The sequence below is a fragment of the Anser cygnoides genome, chromosome 3 (assembly GCF_040182565.1).
Source record: "Anser cygnoides isolate HZ-2024a breed goose chromosome 3, Taihu_goose_T2T_genome, whole genome shotgun sequence".
Taxonomy (NCBI): domain Eukaryota; kingdom Metazoa; phylum Chordata; class Aves; order Anseriformes; family Anatidae; genus Anser; species Anser cygnoides.
In genome coordinates, this window is record NC_089875.1 from 111,762,344 (window position 1) to 111,776,710 (window position 14,367).

The 14,367-nt window shown below is 38.5% G+C and overlaps 1 long non-coding RNA gene across 1 annotated transcript in view; it reads left to right on the plus strand.

The window, feature by feature from the left end:
* The window catches only part of LOC106047379 (uncharacterized), a 37,690-nt gene extending 24,020 nt beyond the window's left edge, over window positions 1-13,670 (plus strand). Inside the window, exon 4 of the long non-coding RNA XR_001213742.3 lies at window positions 13,230-13,670. This is a non-coding gene — a long non-coding RNA (uncharacterized lncRNA). The remainder of the gene's footprint in view (window positions 1-13,229) is intronic.
* Window positions 13,671-14,367: the final 697 nt, after the last annotated feature.

A 14,367-nucleotide genomic window follows, 5' to 3' on the forward strand; every position in this document is an offset into this window, starting at 1 on the left:
TGCTGCCAGAAGAGGAAGGCAATATGTCCTGGGACAAAGAGGAAGTTCTGGACATTTCTGGAAGAACTCCAGAGTACACTATGAGAACAGACACTTTGGACGTAAAACCTTCAAGCTTTGTGCAGTTCAGGTCAGAGCTCAGGTCAGACACAGACAGTCAATCAGAAGCTTATTTGTATGCCTGTGAACAATATAGTCTACATAAGGATTTGGGATTTTTACACTTCAGATTCTCTGTCACTATTCTTGTGCTAATTTAGCTTTTAGGATGGACTGGAAATGCTCATAATAGAGACTGATATAAAATGCAACCAAATTAATGGAAAAACTCCATCAATTTCAAAAGAAACTAGTTCCAATTGTTCATCACATAGGTCGAGAAAAACAAAACTTTACATGACTGAGCAATTAGCAATCATTATTAAATGAAAATCAGTTTCACATATCTTGGTGTCTAAAATTTTATGATTCTAAAATTCAGCACTGCTAATTCATTATTAGTTTTGTATAGTGTCCTCTGAACAAGTTTGCTCAATTTGTAAATGAAAATCAACACCATGTCAGAATTAACCTAGTGAAAAAAATAGAGAAAGCTTTGTACTGGGTATACAGATCCTGAATCATCAAATCCTAGAGTAGAGGCACAGAAGTAATGCTGAGAGTGAGAAATGACCTATAAGTGGTCATGCTTATCTGGAGTTATCCCGGATGACTGGAGACTTGCTCATATGACACCCATCTATAAGAAGGGTCTTAAGGAGGACCTGGGGAACTACAGGCCTGTCAGCCTGACCTCAGTGCCAGGAAAGGTGATGGAACAGGTCATCTTGAATGCAATCATGCAGCATATGCAGGACAACGGGGGATCAGGCCTAGTCAGCATGGGCTCATGAAAGGCCAGTCCTGCCTGGCGAATCTCATCTGCTTCTACAACCAGGTGACCCGCCTGGTGGACGAGGGAAAGGCTGTTCATGTAGACTACCCAGAAATCAGCAAAGCCTTTGACACAGTGTCCCATAGTATTCTCCTGGAAAAGCTTGCAGCCCACATTTTGCACAGGTACACTCTTCGCTGGGTTAAAAACTGGCTGGATGGCCAGGCCCAGAGAGTACTGGTGAACAGAGTGAAATGCAGCTGGTGACCAGTCACCAGTGGTGTTCCCCAGGGGTCAGTGTTGGGGCCCGTCATCATTAATATGTTTATTGATGATTTGGATGAGGGAATTGAGTGTACACTCAATAAGTTTACATACGAGACCAAGTTGGGTGGAAGTGTTGATCTGCTGGAGGGTAGGAGGGCCCTGCAGAGAGACCTGGGAAGGATGGTTCAATGGGCAGAGGCCAATGGGATGAGGTTCAACATGGCTAAGTGCCAGGTCCTGAACTTTAGCCACAACAACCCCATGCAGTGCTACAGGCTTGGGGGAGAGTGTCTCGAAAGCTGTGCAGAGGAAAAGGATCTGAGAGTGATGATTGATGTTCACCTGAACATTAGCCGGCAGTGTGCTCAGGTGGCCAAGAAGGCATCCTGGCTTCTATCAGGAATAGTGCAGCCAGCAGGACCAGGGAGGTGATTGTCCCCCTGTAGTCTGCTCTGGTGCGGCCACGCCTCGAATACTGTGTTCAGCTTTGGGCCCCTCAGTACAAGAAGGACATCAAGGCCCTGGAGCATGTCCAGAGAAGGGCTAAAAAGCTGGTGAAGGGCCTGGAGCACAAGTCCAATGAGGGGCAGCTGAGAGACCTGGGGTTGTTTAGTCTGGAGAAGGGGAGGCTCAGGAGAGACCTTATTGCTCTCTACAGCTACCTGAAAGGAAGTGATGGGGAGCTGGGGGTCAGCCTCTTCTTACAGGTAACTAGTGATAGGACTAGAGGGAACAGCCTCAAGTTGCACCACGGGAGGTTTAGGTTGGAAATTAGGAGACATTTCTTCTCAGAAAGAGCAGCCAGGCATTGGAACAGGTTGCCCGGCGAGGTGGTGGAGTCACCGTCCCTGGGGGTGTTTAAGAAAGGGTTGGACATGGTGCTTCAGGACATGGTTTAGTGGGTGACATTGGTAGTAAGGGGATGATTGGACTAGATGGTCTTGGAGATCTTTTCCAACCTTAATGATTCTATGATTCTGTATAGCCAGAGAGACATAAGAAGTGTCTTGAAGAGCTGTAGCTGTTCTGCAGCACTATTTGGAATAAAAAACAAAAGGAATTATTATTTCAGGATTCATCACATGAAAAGAACAGAGCACTTTTCCAGCAAAACATTTCCATTTTTGCATTGTCTGACTGGAATCACACTCCTGAGCTCATAAAATACACCAAAAAATAAACAGGAAGTACAAAGCAGTATATTATATATGGCATATTAAAAAATCTAGAAAGGATCCTTCATTTAAGACTTTTCCCTTTTCACAGAGAGCTGACTGGCTGGTATTGTTCTGCTACCTTTACTTACCTCTTCGCATCTGTCCTCTTACATGCTTTCCACCCTTTCCTCCCTTGAGCCAGTCAGTTCCTTTTTATCCCACAGCATATGTGTAGCATGTGCATAAAGCTACCCATTACTTATAAAATCTTGTCTACATACTTTAAAAGAAGTCTACCCTATTACGTTGCTGACTACTTGCTTTCTAATACATAATCTGATTATCTTCTTCCATCTTGTGTTGTTGAAGAAGGTAACGGGGTCAACAATCAAAATTCTGAACATGTAGACCTTCTGGATTATCATCTGGCAAACATTAAAAATTTTTCCCTTCATGGCTATTTTCTATCTGTTCTATGGACTTAGAGTACTGCATACTAGTTTCACTGATTATAAATAACAGGATGGGGAGAGATCTGATGAAAATATTCACCGTTAAGTTGCCCAGAATTTTATGTCTGTGAGAGAACACATATTTTTCATTGCTAACAGATGCAGCTCAGACCACATCCAAACAACTACACATAACATACGGATACACACCTATGTTACACACAATGCATGTGCACATGAGCATGTACCCGCTATTATTTTAAATTCACCTTTCACTTTATCACCATAAAAAACAATCGATGAACAGTCCAGAGGTTGCAACATTTTGGTGTGCAGATGTCTGGCATACCCATGTGGCAAAGAGCAATGCCATGACAGCAAAATAGGACACAATAATAAATGACATTTGAGGATTTCTTTTTCTCTGTGCTAGAACTCCTACGCTGGTACTAGAATACTAGTACTCCTTAAGACACACTTCAGCTGCTGGTAATGCTACTGAAAATAATATCAGCTTCTGTTTTTAACTCGAAACTAATATGCTGGTTCTATATTTGAATGCCACTTCACAGTTAAATGCTTCAATTTCCATATATGAAAAATGAGGAATAATTATGTTGACCTTTGTAAAGCACTTTGAAATCTAAGGAAAAAAAGAGCTACAAGGAAAGCTGGCATTGTTATTATTTTTCTCTTACCATTGTGGCCAGACCCAGTGCAACCATCTGTGGAGAGAAAAAGAATGAAAGTTGATATAACAGAAACAAAGAAGTAGATGTGTTTTGACAACCTCTTATAGGATAGAATTATCTGGATGGAGGGAGGTATTTGCATGGAATGCTTTGCTAATTTTCAAGAACAAAGACTACCAAATATGAAAAACAAGAGTTTATACTTCACATCATTGACTTGTTTAAGGTCTGAATTGAAAGAGGGATTGTAGTTCAGTTAACATGCTATTTTTGTTTGGTAGCTTTATCCAACTTTAATAGACATGTAACTAGATTTTGGCTTCTGAAGTCCTCCTACATGCATGTCAAGATTTGAGACCTGATTTTCCTGTTTAAATTGGGCAGCCATCCTGGAAACCATAATAAGATGCAGCACTGTTGACAGACTTTCTCATGGAAAGTAGAATAAAATATTATAGAAATATGCTATATGCTTGCTATATGCAGATATGTGGTAGAAGGATTTAATATCTCTCAAAAGTCCATAAATGTTGCCACTCTCCTACTTTTTGATAATCTTTTTAGTCCTTCATTATTATTTCATAAGCTTGGTTCCACTTTACTAACTGCTTCTATCAAAAAGTTGTCACTTTGTCCAAGTAAGTCATCCAGACTCATGAGCAAGGAGTGCTAAGCATATATAGAAGACTACATGGACCAACTTGTCTTATATGTATCTCTCTGAATGGGTTAAAATGTCCTCTCAAAAGCATCTTTTCTTTTCATTGACTACTGAGGATGCCAAACTGCTAAGCTCAGACTAAATGCCTAAGTGTTTGATGGCTAAAGTTAGGTTAGAAAAAATCCACTTCCAGTTGCACATAATAACATCAAGATCTTCACAGAAAACATAGAGAAGAAAGGTCCTGGCCTCCAGTCCGGAAGCTCAAATCAAAGAGATGGGCATACCAGAGTCTGGGACTACAAATCAAAGAGATGGATGTAGAAGAGAAGTGAGGATATACTAGGAAGGGCAGTCGTTATAGAAATAACAGTACACAATTACTTATTTTAGGTACCCATCTGGTTAGGTGTGTTGTTTCATTTAAATGATGTTTAAACTCACTCACTTAATGGCCCTCATTTATAAATTTATACATGTCATGTGAGCACTACAAAACACACGGTTTTAATTTTAAAACCTAAAGCACAAGTAGCAGACCTCACCTTTGCTGGATGCTGTCGGGTGTCAAAATCAAAAAGTTCAGCTTGTGCCCCTTCCAAGGAAATATAATACATACGCATCTGTGCACCCTGAGGTCTGCACACAGCTGCACAATGTTTTATGAGATGTTGCAGTGGCTTCTGCTAGACTTCCTGACGTAAAACTACAAACAATCAAACCCTCCTTCCCCCACACCCCACTCTCTCAAGCAAATGCTTGAGAAAAGAGATTTTTTAAGCCAACTATATCCTTTAAACGCTTTTGCTCTCAAGAGCAGAAGTTATCTCAGTATTTACAGAAGGAGATCACGATCTTGGGTATTTCAGCTTTGAGTAGAAAGAAGCCACACTTCTTAGCTTTGGTTCTAAAACAAAAGTTTCTCTCAGTAAAGTCTAAATCAACCTTAGAAAGCAGAAATAAATATGCTCCATCAAGCATAAAAGTGAGAGCTAACATTTAAAATTTGCACACTTCCATCTCAGCCACCCAGGAGAGAAATGATTCTGAATTAACAGAAGAAAAATGCAACCCTGAAAATTTGTATCTTTGCATTTACACCAGGACAACTGTGACACAGTACAATGCCCTGGCACTCTGCTTTCTTATAGTCTAGTTTTTTCACTCATCTTGTATCCTTTTCTAACTAAAACTAACTAGATTTCTAACTAGAATAAAATAAAATAGAATACCATCTTTTTTTTTTCTTTTTCCAATAAAATGTAAAAACGCAAATTTCATAAACCAATATATTTTTAAATTGGTGCTGATTCCTAGAAATGTTTTGTTTAATTCTAAAGACTTCATTTTGACATTTTCAGAACAAAAGGTTTTGATTAAAAAATGATGTTTTGTTCTTATAAGCGGTTTCAACTTCACTAAAGAAAGAATAAAGACACAAGTAAGACATTACACCAAATTAAATAATTTGTGAATTTGTATTTTACCAAAAAAAAATGAAATCTCCCTAATCAAATCAAACTAAAGTGACTTCAAATTCCTTTTTTTTTTTTAATAGGGAAAAAAATGATAAAAGATCAGACAATCTCTCAACTACTTCTAACCTGACCCCAGAAAAAAGCAGGATATACATTAAGAGCTAAAGCTCTTTCATGATTTATTTTTCTGTTTTCAGAAAATGATTGTGAAGATGTCAGTACAATATTTTCAACATCCTAGAGCAGTGTAAATATATTAGAGATGAAACTAGTCACCATCATGACTGCTATGAGCCCCTTCATATCGACACGTTCATATTTTTCAAAACTAGTGTAGTAATGCATTGCTTATTGTATTTATTATCATGTAAGAAATGAAGTAGTTATATACTAGCAATAGGTAGACTGGGTGCATCAATAAGGAACTCCTTTTATCATAATCATAACTTCAGCCATTAGACATCAGATGCACCAAATGATCAGTCTTTTATCCATTTCACAGTGTAATGGCTTGTTAGTCTGGGATTTCAAAAAAGCTTGAAAGAAAAATATGCAAACTCAACTGCAATTCAGTGAGAACTGAGTACCTAACTCCCATCAGCCACTCCTCAAAATTCAAGCTATAGTGCTCTCATATAGTCATCTACATTTTCACTCAGCAATGTCTAGAGTAATACACTTCTAGATGGAAATCCTTTGCTGGTGGCCCTCCTCTGAGAAGACAGCAGAAAAAAAAAAAAAAGACTACCATGAATGATATTCCCTCCAGTATAACCTCACTTAGCACAGTTACTGTGTAAAACTTGATGCACGCACAAAGTCATGGTGGTGTCTTGCTATACAACTGTTCAACAGCCTGGCTCTAAGGGATATATGATCACTCTTTTCAAATGTTACCCTGGAAACAATTTGTCTCTTGGCAGACGTTGCATACTTACACAGGAAACTAAATTTAAATCCTTAGGCATAACATCTTGGTCATGCCTGCCCTTTTGTTTGAACTCCTTTAATAAAACTCTTGCCCTCACACTTGGCTGTACTAAATCCAAGTATGATCTTTGCTTCCTCCTCATTATTAGTTCAGAGGGAACACTCTAGTATTTGTATGCAGGGTTATCCATTACCTAAAAGGAAAACGTGCCAACTTGGAGCTCTGTTCATTGACTTACATGATGTTTACCCAAGGATTTTCATGCAACTGGCTTATAATGGCCATATAATTTGCCTCTTCTGAACAGTTTTACTGAACTGGTATTCATCATCTGACTTCTCAGCATACAACAGGTGAGTCAGTTCATAGGTGGCTTGGGAATAAACAACGGAACAAGGTGGAGCATTTAAAAAAAAAAAAAGAGAGAACTAGGCAAATAGGACTGGTGCAATCAATCAAAAATATGATTCCTAAATGAGTAGCTTGAGAGAGGGGTGACGACGAATGAATGGAAATGTTATGTACACAAGTTAGCCTCATACCTGGCTGAATATAGTGCAACTGGAAATTTTGGAAAGAAGTATCCGCCCACCTGCCTGGTTTCCTGGCCAGCAAGAGAAGCACTTTCCAATCAGATGAGAGACGAAGGCAGTTTCCCATTTTTGCACACAAATGCAGGAATCCCCTGAAGAGAACAGAAGAGAGAAAATCATCCTGTTATTCCACAATACACATAAGCTTGAACTCACATTATGTTTTCCATCAGCTACCACTTCTCAAACACCTACAGAGTGGCAGAGGTTGTGCACATCTTGGGATCCCACATTATCCTTTAATGATGGCAAACTGCCAAAATTTGTCTCCAAATGAGCATGGTTAAGATCTCACAGGCCTTCTGGGGGAGCTGAGACCTCCCACATTAATAAAGAGTTTGGGGGATTATTTTTTCCCCCTCTTGCTTTTTTTTTTCTTTTTTTTAATTGATGTTGAAACAATTCCATTGGCCCTGGAAGCACATGCAAAGGGAGACAAAACTGGATACAATACTCAGAAGGATGGCATAAGGATTTAACAATACGTCTCAGACTTAACTCTACTGATGAGGTAGGTGCTGGCAGAGGACTGTGAGGAATTATGCAGTGTTCCCTCCCTCCTTTTTTTCTTCATAAAGTAGCCTGTGAGGCAGAGAGTTCCTGAGACATGAGCAATGTTTATGTTGGGAATAGACAAGCTTTAGCAGTGGGGGGAAAAACAAATTTCAAAATTTACTTTTCACCACTGTATAACACCTTGAAAATATTTTGGCAAAAAAAGCCAGGTGTTGTGCAGTTCCAGGATTCTATCAGAGGTTCACCCTTTTTGGCTAGTGTAATAGAAAATGCTACCAGCATATTAGAAGAAATATGAATAGATCTAGTCAAACTGTTTAACACTGTAAGCAGGAAAAGACAGAGTGTATGTGAACTTTCTTTGTGTCTCATTTAAAGCATTATTAAGCATGAATTAAGGAGTTTGAACCTTATTTTACAGATTCATCACAAATTAGGTTTCTGTTGTGCTGATTGTTTTTCAAAGACATGCCAGGATGCATTTACTTTATCTCAATATTTACCGCAAGTAAAAGGGACATAAAAAGGATGACATAAAAATATTCCACCACCATTCTACAGGTCACAATCAGGAAAATGATGCCATGCAGACAGTTTCACCAAATTGTTGTGATAATGAGGAACTGCATGCAGAGATCTCAAATAACATTTTAATGCTGCAAATACAAGCATTTTGTTCTCAGCAGTATGCTCTAGCTTCCTCATGCACATACTAGCTACTATTCCACTGATGTCAAAGGAATCATTTTTCCTGAATTATAAAAATAAAACTAAATGTCAGACCTGGTCAAAAGCATACTCATAGAACCAGATTCACTGATATGCTCCAGTGGCTTTATGTTACCCCAGTGAGACAAGACAGCCATAAACGTAGATTAACTAATATAAGGCTGCTGTGTGTTACCAGATAAGTACATAACAGCTGGAACATCTATATTGCAGAGTTTTATTGTTTCTACCTTCTCACCTTTCTTACTGTCTCATCAAAGATTAGTACCAGTTCCAGATGCACTGAAAATACATGGAAAATAAATATTAGAAGAAAGAAAAACTAAGTATTTGACAGCATTAACCCAAACAGGTCATAACTTCTGTTTCTTAAATTAGTATGCTGGAGATTCAGTGCAGGGTGCAAAACCCACAAGGAAGGTCATTGAAGACTCATGAATTTACCCATACTGTGGGTAAATTCCCCTGCTGTGATTTTTAAATTCACTATAACTAGATTTCTTTCTGTGAAAAGACAGCAATATTGAATTATTTCTTATTAATAACATCATCCTATTCTCCTCAACTCTGAAACCAAGAGCTTCTGAGAAGCAGTACATAAAGTCTAGAGTAGGCTAGGAACTTCTTAATTGGTCACAAATATTGAAAATATATCCATAGATTTTAGATCCACCATCCTTCGTATATACCAGATGGAGGTGACTTCATTGTGCATAGTCATTGTTGTATGAAATACAGACAGATCTATAAAACACTCAGAAAACAGTTTCTTCCTTTATTAGATATGGTGTAAGTAATCTCACAATGGAATGAGTAAAATTATTTTTAAAATGTAAAAGTTCAAATATTGCAAATAAAGTGGGAAAATACATGCAACGTTTTCACAGATTCATTTCCCCATTATCAGAGAAGTAGAAAATTTCTAATATGAACTTTTAAAATGGGGGGGAAAAAAAATCTTAAAATTCTATGTTTGCTTTCTCATACAAATTCATGTAACACTGAAGTAAGGTTTCAGACTGAATTCTGAAACAGTTGGAAAAGGGCAGAAAGAATTTCCTTAAACAAACTTAAACAAGATAGAATTTCCTAGCAGTGAGAATGATTGAATATTGGAACAACTTACTTGTACTGGCCTATCTGAAAGAAAAGACAGGAGATGGCTTGCAGCCTGTGTGCAAAGAGAAAAGAAGATCTGACTGAACACTGTGCTATGAATCTTTCTGGTGTGGGAATTTGCGGATCTGAAGTCCTCTGTCCATCCCTTACCTTTTATGCCATGAACATAGTCATAATGTTTGCTACTCCATAATAAGATAATAAGACAGGACACACCTTCAGTGAGTTTGAGGTCTACAATACATTAGGAGAAGTCAATGACAAACCAAATAATAAAGTTTCATTTTAGAGGGAACTTGATAAACTTGAGGACCAGGCCAACAGAAATCTCATGAAATACAATAAAGAAAAGTGCAAAGTCTGCACCTGGGATGGAACAACTCCATGCTTTAGCACAAACTGGGAACTGGCTTGAATAGTAGCCCTGGTGGGAAGGTAGAAAACCCTGAGTCCATGGTGTACTCTCATCATGAACAATGCAAAATGTATACTTGGCTTCATTAGAAGGAATGTTGTTAGAGAATCTAAGCAAGTCACTATATCCTTCCATTTGGCACTGGTGAGGGCCTACTTGGCACACTGTGTCCTTTTTTGAGCCCCCCAATACCTGTTTGAGGTAAGACCCTCCAGACACAGAGTTGTGATTACATATTTCATGTAACAGTTCTTAGGGGAATAGCTGCTTGGATCGGAGATACAGATATCTAATGTCTTGGGATAAACAGCAGGTCCAGATGAAACAGTTTTAATTTGTCTCTTCTGTCCTTAATTTCAATAAAATCTAAAATAACCAGCTCTATGAAGTCAGTTTGTTTCACTGATGGTTTTGGCAGAACTTCTCTCTCACCGTGTTGCCAGGAAACATGGCAGAGTAAAATGACTGTTGGACTGTCACAGCTTTAGGCCTTATGACTCTGAGGGATGAATGCCAAGGCAATCAGCGTGCTGGGGAAGTTGCACACTTCACAAGCTCTGCAGCATTACGTGACCCTGCAAAGGGGAAAACTTGTGAGGTTAGAGGAGAAAAAAAGACAGGGAAGGAAGGAGCTACAGAGCAGTCAGTCCTACCATTTCATCTGTACTGGACTCCTACTGCCTATATTTCATTTGAGCAGATGTTATTTGAACAGATATTCTGAAGACAGCAACACATAAAGAAAAACTGAATGATGGTAACTCCTCACTTCCCTAGCAGGGATGTGACAGGGGATCCTGCAAAGCACCCAACCCCACATAACTGTGCACCTTCTCTTGTTTTACCTTACCTTGCTCTGTTTTGTTTTATTTCGTCTTGCTTTGTGTCTATGTTATCTTATCAAGACACTCCTGCCTGAGCTAACTAAGAATAGTCCAATCCTAATTTTCCACGAGATTTTCCAGTCTGTATTAAATTTACCACTCATGAATGAATAATCTGTTATCCTTCTGCAACAAATTAATTGCAGGCTGCTACAAAATGAGTGATGTGGGTACAAATTCTGTGAGTCTCTGCTATATAAAATTCAATATAGCCTTTGCTGTTGGGATAATCCTGTGCCAATGAATTTGCCAAAAAAATAGAAAACATGTATACACAACATGGGAAACTTTCAGGTCAGTACTGACAGCTGCATATTTACTTATTTTTCAAAAATCTTGAAAAGATATAGAAAGGATTATTCTGAAGTATTCCTGCTACCCTGTGTAATTTATAAACTGCCTTGGGTTCAACATATGTAGCATTTTTCGAGGATAAATGTAAATAACTGCTTCTGATTGCTTTCAGAACTGTACCCAGCTCATCACTGTAATCCTAGAGCAAAATGTCTGTCCATTATTAAAAAAATTTAAACAAAAATCCACAGACTTACGCATGACATGCTCTGTTAACCTGGCTTTGTGGTCTGCACATATGGTGGATGAAGGAGCGGAACAGCTATGATATAATTAAGATTCAGTCCTGCAAATAACTGGATGAGATTAATGATCGCTATTTTCAGGGATGCATTTACTGAGGTCTGTACTATCGCTGCAGTTCATAGACATTCATTGAAGCTGAGTTATCTTCAAACTAACTCATTTTGTACTGCTAGGAGTGCAGTTATCTCAGTACAGAACAAAGTATGGGTAAGTTCCATGACTTTCAAAGACATTTACCCATATTCTTTGTGGGTTTTGCACCCTGCACTGAATCTCTAGCTACCTTTCTAGCTACTTTTCTAGAAGTGTGCAAGCTAATTTACTTAGAAATGGCTCATGTCTACATGGATAATTTACAGACACAGTACAGAATAATCCACAGGCAGTGAGAACTATTTAATGCAATTAAAATTTTGCAATAGTGTGCCCATAAAAATGTCTTTACACAGAGATATGGTCCTCTTTTGTGGACAAACAGATTCCAGCAACTAGTACAGCTGAGGTGTTGAAGAACATGACTTCTTGGACTGCAGGAAGCTGTATTCTGAGATACTTCAGAAACTGTGGTTAGTCTCTACTTAGCATAAAGCTGTGTGTTGTGAATTTGCAGCTTTGGTTGAAATCAGCAGGAGTTGCATGTGTGTAAGGGAAGAATTTGGCCCATTAGGACCTAATGTGGTGCATCAAAGGAAGATAGAGCTGGCATCTTTAGGAAAACCTTCTAATATTCACATGCAACTGTGCACTGTGGGTGGCATTGAGCTGGGTATGAATTGGTTGGAGCATAGACAGGAACCAGAGCAACTGCAGCTAAGAGGAGGTCTGCAGACCACCCCCAGGATGCCATAAGACCACCGGTTTCCTTCAGAAAGGGGAAGGAGTCTAGGGTAAATGGAGACTACAGGCAGTACAGAGTCTTGCAACAGAAAACAATTTACTGTTACCAATGGGAACTGCAGCTGGATAGAGAGGCTGAGTGTCATTGTTTGTTCATAATCAGCTCCTGCGACCTTGATGAGAAAATATTCAGTTGAACAAACTTGGTGAAATACTGAGAATGTGCAGCTTGGGCAGGACCGGGTCTCAGATTCTAGCCTACTCAATTCATTAGAGTTTTTGTACAAGTATTTGAAGATACTATCTTGTTATTATGAAAAGCACATAGTGCAGTCTGATGTTATAATTTATTCTTAGTTTATAATACACAGGTGTATGTACATATGCATACTGAGTTATCTGATGGTTTGTATTTGGTTTGGGACTGGTTGCTCTCTTCATGGTCACAGCTAACAGATTAAAGCTCCATATCTAAATCTAATAGGTTGTGTTTAAAAATTGTTGATACACTGCTTTCTACACTCTGAGTTCTGGTTTCTCCTTTCTTATGTGTGTGGGCTATTCCACGTCCCTCATTACTCCTCATATTCATCGTGCCAGACCCCTCTCATGCTGGCAGCAACAGCATGTGTACCTCGGTGATTTATAATACTGGGCTCCTTGGGGAAGAGTATGTTTCACTGGTAGTAAAAGGGGTTGTTGTGCAGGTGGAAGCTTGTTTAAACAAATCTGAAGTTGGGATATAATAGAGGTTGGTAGCTTAACATAAGCTCTGAATGTCCAGAAAACTTATGTTATTTTACGCACCAGAAACCCACCTGAGCTCTTCATTTCAGAGATTTCCATCAGCTGAAAGGAAAAAAGAAAATATTACTGGAGTAAATCTAAAATGAAAATCAAATGTTCTAGTATATCAGGCTGTGGGTGACATGCATGGGAAAAAAAAATTATTATTGTCAGCATGGTTAACAAATAAATTAATTGTGTTTTTACAGCTCAGTGAGGTCTTTGTTTTTGCTTCCAGCTTCCTGAAAACAAATTTCAGATATAAAAAATGTTCCCCCAGATCCTGTCATTCTGTAAAATACTGAAGTTGTAAGGAGGAGAAAAAAGAGCTCACTGGTAGGTAAGTCTCAAAAGTTGCTGACTAAATGTTCTTTATTGAGCAATATGTTCCCAAAATAATGCTATTATCTATAAATATGATTTTCTATTCAGGCAGTTGAATTGAAAGGTTCAGAGTGCAAGTTTGGTTCAGAAAATCATCTAAAAATCTGAATGTTTATTGAAATTATCTGAAGCTATCAAATCTCCAGTTTGAACTGGCAGTCTTCTGAAAACCAGCATTTCATGTGAGATTTCTGGCACTCACCTTTCAGGTGCTCGCCAGAAACATCATTTTTGTGGTGTTACAGTTTCAGACCTTGATGGCAGTTACAATTGTCAAAATAAAAACCCTCTCTCTACTTGTTCCAGGACTTCGAAAATATTTGGTTGCAGTTTGGTTCTGAAAGTGTGAAAAGGTTGAGGACAAGGTTTTTAATTTCCTTTCTCTTTTCTTTTCTCTCTCTCTCTCTCTCTTGTTTTTTTTTTTTTTTTAATTTTCTTTTCTGATTCCTTTTGTCTCTTTTGAATCAGTTCTTCATTACCTCAGACGAAATGTTCCAGTAAGGATATGACCCTAAATTTGTTAGACCTTGTAGTTCTGACTCTTCAGAACATCAGACGTATAAAGCAACTGTTACAGTAGTTTATTTCTTTGTCATCAGCTTTGTCTGTTGAAAATTAAAACATTTTCCTCATCTTGATGTGTGGCATATCTGACTGTGAAATGCCTCACCATCTGTTTTAGGGCCTGTAGAACTTAGCAGGGAATGTGAACACCATTGTAAGAAGCTTCCAGTGTTTGTTTTATTTCATTTCAGATACAAACTAACTACATATATTCTTGATACAGAGCTTATTCTCACCCCCACCCCCCCACACACACACGTTTTGTTGTCGTTGTTGTTGTTGCTGTTGTTGTTGTTTTGTTTTTTTTTTTTAATATAAACTGCTTTAGATTGAGAAGGAGATTTCACATCCTATCTTCTCAGGCTCCAGGAAAAATAAGACTTTTTTTTTCTTTTTGATGGTTCACAGATACTAATCTCTGTTGTAAG